The sequence below is a fragment of the Syngnathoides biaculeatus genome, chromosome 16 (genome assembly GCF_019802595.1).
Source record: "Syngnathoides biaculeatus isolate LvHL_M chromosome 16, ASM1980259v1, whole genome shotgun sequence".
In the NCBI taxonomy this organism is placed as follows: Eukaryota; Metazoa; Chordata; class Actinopteri; order Syngnathiformes; family Syngnathidae; genus Syngnathoides; species Syngnathoides biaculeatus.
The window spans coordinates 24,901,171-24,907,170 of NC_084655.1; positions in this window are offsets into that span (position 1 = coordinate 24,901,171).

Consider the following 6,000-nt stretch of genomic DNA (forward strand, 5'->3'; position numbering starts at 1 on the left):
AACCCAAACGGACACAACGCCGCCGTCGGCCTCCCGCGTTACCGAAAACACGTCGCGCGGCGATGAATCTGCGTCGTCTGTGAGGTCGGAAACGCTTGCGGGAGGAAAAGTCCCCCGGCGGAAGAACAAACAGTCACGGGACTGCAGTTGTGCCTGGCGGTACAAGATGCGACCCATCAAGTGCTTTCTGACGTCCTTCAGTTGTCCAAAAGAAGGAAGACAAAAGACGTTGTTTCCCAGAGAAATTGCGGCCAAATTCGGGTCTGAAAGCGGCGCAAGAGGAGCCGTCTGTCAAACTAGCAAAGGGGGGAGAGCGGGGGGGGGGGGGGGGGGGCCTTGAGACGCCACCCGGCGGCTGCAGAAAACGACGTTCTGACATCTCTCAGTCCAAAGGTCGCCAAGGTTGAGCAGTTCTGCAACATCAGCGAAGGAAGGAAGGAAGGATAGGCTGGGTGTGCGGCGTTGACCCATTGGGCCACCACTAGGGGGCAGCAACAACAGCCTGTCCGGGACCGGCCCAGGGAAGGCCTCCAATTTTGGAAGCGAAGACGCCTTTTGGGCTCACTGGCTCCATTGCAACTTTGCAAACATTCAAAGTCTGATGGCCAATTGGTTTTGATTCATTGACCGTGTTGTTGTTTGGTTTTTTGCGCGCGCGCAATCTCACCAATTCTCCGACATGCTCCACGAACCCGACCGACACGCACGACGACCACGCCGGCTTTATTTTTGGAGTGAGTCAGAGGTTGACTGTGACTCATTTGTTGTCGATTTCGCGGCCCACTCAACAATTTTCGACGTTCAGCCCGCTCGACGCGCAACACCGCAAATTGTCGCGCTTGACGTACGGACGGACGGACGGACGGAGGGACGGAGGGAGGGAGCTCGTTAAGTCGCTGTGGCATCCACCCAAAAGAGGGCTTCACGCTCGAGCGAGTCCCAAAGCCTCGCCGCTCTCCTCTGTTGACGCTCTTGACGGACGGGTGAGCAAATGATTTTTTTTTTTTTTTTTTTTTTTAAGTCAAGTCAAAAAGGTTTGGGTCAGGTGAAGGGGGGGGGGGGGAGGAGGCTGCTGCGTAGAAAAGCAAAAAAAAAAAAAAAAAAAAAAAAAAAAAGAAGAGAAAAAGCAGCATCCGAAAAGGAGCAACAGGCGTCATCCGAGGGTTCGGACGCCGGCTCGCTGTGCGGGGTGGAAATAGGGGGCGCTACTGCCGTCACGCCAAATAACGTCCGGAGAGGCGCAATGTGAAGAATGACAGCAAATTGGGTCAAACTGCAAACGGTGACTAAAGAAATGGACAGCACTCAATAAATGTATGAAACTCAATAAACCTAAACTCAGAGCGTGACCCAACTGGAAATCCTTTCCGCTTGTGAACGGATGCGATAATCACGCAGGTTCGCGTAGAAATCCACACTCATATCCAACCGGCATCTGATGATCAACGAGTACCTCGTCAGCGAGGCGATGCACCGAATCAAAGTGACCGTATTTGCATTCCCGTCCGACAAAAACATCAAAGATTGGGCTAAACTTACAGCCGCTGCTTTGTGAAGCCAGGCTGACACACCAAACGACGAACTTCGTGCGCGTTCGGATGCTGCTTGCTACGCGAAGGAAGTTCGCGTCTTCTCTGGAAAAGTTCTTGGCACGAATGAATCGGTGCTGCCGCCCGGAGGCCAGACGCGGAACTACACTAAAGCGTTCCATCAACAAGGCTGGATCGGCAGCGAAAATGATCATAAAATGTGCAAAACAGAAGAATACTCGACGACACCTCGCAGGGCAGAACTGATTCCGCTTGAAGCGCTGCGGTCGGATTTTCAGAATCAAAAGGAACGAGCGGCAAAGCGAAACGGAGTCGGCCGAGTTTTTGAGCGGCCGCGGAAAGGCGGCGCTCCGTGACGCGAGACTTGCGTGCGCTTACTGGGCCCCGACGGATGCAAAAAGGTGTTTCGGTTCTGTTTTGGATGGCGCCAGAACGCCGGAGTGGAACACGACGCCGCAGGTTGGATGCTCGGCCGAAAGGGGGAAAATCCGATGTCGACGTTTCAAGTCGGACGAAGCACCTCAACGGAAGCCGACTCGGGTGATGCGGTGGTTCCGATTCTGGCTGCCTCCTCTTCGGTTTTCCTCCAAACTCAACCGGATGCGCTCACATCACAACAACCAAGGAGCGCAGCATCAGCTTGATGTTGTTTTTCTTTCGCTTTGGATGCCTGCTGACTTTTCGGACAATGCGCGTGTGTGTCCTCGGAAGTTGCTGAATTCATTTGCGTATTTGCATCAGTTACAATTGGAGCAAATCAAAATTGAGGAAGTCCAGTCGAGATGAAAGGTCAACGAAGGAGACCCCCAATGATCCCTGCCGTTCATTCTGGCATTCTTTGACAACGGGCCAAACGCCTCCAGAACAAGTTTTTTCGTTTCCTTGTCGTCTAATCTCCGGTCGGGGGCAGATCAAAGTACCGCGGACTTGCGGGGAACCAGCAATTAGCCGCATCCGGGACCCGGGCTAACGAGCGGAGCGTGAAAACTTTACATCGTCACCTTCTCGAGATCCAACGTCAGTCGATATTCCCGCGCAAGCATTACGCGACTTTGTACATTGACAAATCTATTTACGGGTTATTGTGCACATTGCGTAACAATAAAATGAAATTGCAGTGGTTGTTCCTGTACTGTTAACGTCGACCATCAGTCAGTGAGCGAACGTCGCTAACCTCGTTCAAATGTCATCCGACAAATAGTTAACTTCTTTTTACACTTTGAGCTCAAACTGTATTTGTCCATTTCTTTTCAAAGAATTATGAATGAGCGTCGTCGTCGTCGTAAAACACAATTCAAAGCACAAACACAACAACAAGCGAAGCGTCGGGTCATTAAATGCTGTTGAATAATGAATACGTTACGTATGAATAATGAGGTCAATCTGACGCAATTCCGTCTTGTCCTTTCATCTTTTCCATTTGCTGACGCTTTTGGAATTTGCAGTAGCTTTTCGGTGCAAACGCGTACGGCCCACGTTCTCATCGGCTCGGTTCGGGCGGCGCGCGAGACGGCGAAGGGAAACGAAATCGTCGATTCCAACAAGGCGTGTCGTAACATCACCTTCGGCGACCTCGACTCGGTAAGTAAGCAGGGGCTTGCCCCCCACCGACCGGACGTCGTCACCTTTTACCACAACGGCGTCCCCATCCAAAAACGGTGGCCATTTTCCCGCTCGCAGCGGGTTTGGGCTCTTCCGGACACTTCTTGGATGCGCTGCTGCAGATTGCTTGACCTCTTGACCTCTTGACCTCTGGAGCCTCACAACAACCTTTTGCCAAAAAGTCCATCCCATAATGATCCCCAGCAGCTTGATCCAAGCGCCCTTTTTTGTTTGTTTGTTTGTTTGTTTTTGTCATTTTGTGTTTTGACTTCCAAATTCCATTCCTGCCAAAATGGGCTCCGATCGTGCTCGTCATCGACTGAACTTTTTGCTTTTTGCTTTTCTGGCCGGGACCGGTCAAGACTTTTCTGCTTTTCAACTTTGGACTCGTCGAATCCTCAAATCGAGGCCGGCCCCGCCGCATGCTGCAATCCGAACAAGTCGCCAAAAGGGGTCGCTGTAACCTAAACCTTCACCTATGCGACTGCCTCCCATTTGGGCAACCGTTTACATAACGCTCATGATTATTTAGTGTTCTTCAGGGGGGGGGGGGGGGGGGGCTCGATCTGCATGACCTGACCAATTTAAATATGTTTCAATGAAAATATGCTTCATATAGAAAAAGATTTTATTTGCAAGCGTGAGCATCTTCCACGTGACCCTTCAAACTTTTTTGGGGGGTCTCTGAATGTCAAAGTGACGTCACATTCTATTTTATGATGAATGTTTTCAGGGAGAGAAAAAAAAAAAAAAAAAACGGCCGTGGGAAAAGGTTCGGAACGCGCGTGACTGAGCACGCAACAAGTGAATCCTAAAATTCTGCTCACGTGTTGGCCGGCACGCGCGCTGCAAGTGTGATTTTTTTTTTTTTTTTTTTAATCCCTTAATCTCTCCAGTGAGTCAGGAGGGTTGTGTCATAACGCGTGAGCGCCACTCTGATCTGATGAATGTTTCTCTGCCGTTTTTTTTTTTTTTTTTCTTTTCACGTGAATGCGCATGAATCTCCTCATGACAATGATTTCAATTCCCACTCACTGAATGAATGAATTCCGGCGAGGTCAGTTTGCATATCAGCTCCACCTCCCCCATACGTCATGTACAAGAAGGACCGAATTTTGCCTTCAAAAAAAAAAAGAAAAGAAAAAGAAATGTGGCTGTCGTCGCGGCGATGAGGCCAAAATTAAACATTCGTGAAACTTCCAACCAGCCAAATGCAACAAACTGAGCTGACTTGGGAGTTTTTCCCGATGGGAGGCGTCGCCGGATTGTCGGTTCTGTCTCGTACCGCCCCCTGGTGGCCAGGGGCACGAGCGCTGCGAAACATTTGCACCCATTTCAAAGGTGACGACAGAAGACTTCGGCGGCTTTCTGCATCCTCAAAGATTCAAACCTCGGGCCGGAGCCTACAGAGCATCCGGTGCAGGACCACCAGGCTGAGGAAAATTGTTCGTTTGTTAAACCCTAACAATGCTCTGCTCAAATGTCCATTTCTATTCGTCCCTCGGTACACACAATCAATCAATACAAATCTCTTTCGAAATGTATTTTTAAAAATATTTTCAGAAATCTTGGGACTCCGCAGTCTCGGTGTCAACAGGAGAGGAACGCAGGGGCCTCGCGATTGGTCCGCGAGGGCTGCCCGCATTTCGCCCTTTTTGCAATGGCGTGTAAATCTCTTTCCCTGGAACGGATGGGAACGTTCCTCGCAGTTGCGCTGAAAGCTAAAAGCTAAAAGGAGAATGCGATCGCCGACAAGCACCCGACGAGCTGCGGGAAATTTCCAAAGCGAACGCGCGGAAGCCGAGCAGCTCCAGCGTGAGTTTGCGCTCCTCCGAGTGCACAGAAATCAAAGAGTCCTTGAGGCGCCGCGACGAGGCCTTCGGTTCTTTTTCGCCACAGACGTTTGCGTTGCCACGGCAACGCCTGTTGAACGAGGCCTCGATGAATCTTTCAGTCACCCCTTTTATTTCTGCATTATGAGTACGAGCCTTCTTTTTCTCCGTCTTCGCCGTCGGGTCAAAATCGAGCCGGACGCGGCGCCGGGGGACCGGAGGCCGCTCGAAGTTCTTTCCTGGGGCGGGCTCGCGGCCACGTCGGGGCCTCTCCCGGGTGGCATCAATCGAAAGAATTTCCTGCAACGGAAGGTTTCGAACGTCAAGGCCTCCGACGTCGTCCCGGAAACGCGGGCCGGAGCCGATCCGTCGTCATGGTTACGACACGGCGAACAAGGGTTGCGGCGACGCACTTGAACTCCCGTTCGGAGCGCGCCCGGGACTACAATTCATATTTTCAGCGGCTTGGACAAGCGAAAGCTGACTTTGGAAGGCTGCTCCATTTTTTCACGTTGATGAAAACGGATCTCGACGTGCCTCGCGGGCGGGTTCGCCGAGCTAAGGTGGAAACGGACGAAAACTCATTTTTGTCACGGGCCGCATTGTGGCCACGCTTTCCGTCGGAGGGGCGTGGTGGAAATCTTATATTTACACATGAAAGTTATGAAGTCTAGGAAATGGCTTTTTGAACTTTGGTTGATGTTTGGGCGCGCGTAAATGCTTGCACTATCTCAAGGCTTTTCATTTGTGATATGACAATTGGAGAATTTAGTCAAGAAGTGTCACCAAAAAGGAGCAAGTTGAAATACACGATACATGAAATCATGTGGACCCCGGGCCTCGAGTTTGACACCCGTGGACAATTTCTAGCTCGCCGGCGTCGAGTGCGTCCTTGCGCCAATATAATCATAACAATATGCGCCAATAAAGCGCCGCCCGTCGGCAGCCGTCGATTTTTATTATTAGCCAAGTTGCCCCCGTGGGAAATAAAAGCAAAATTGTCTGCCGGCGATGTT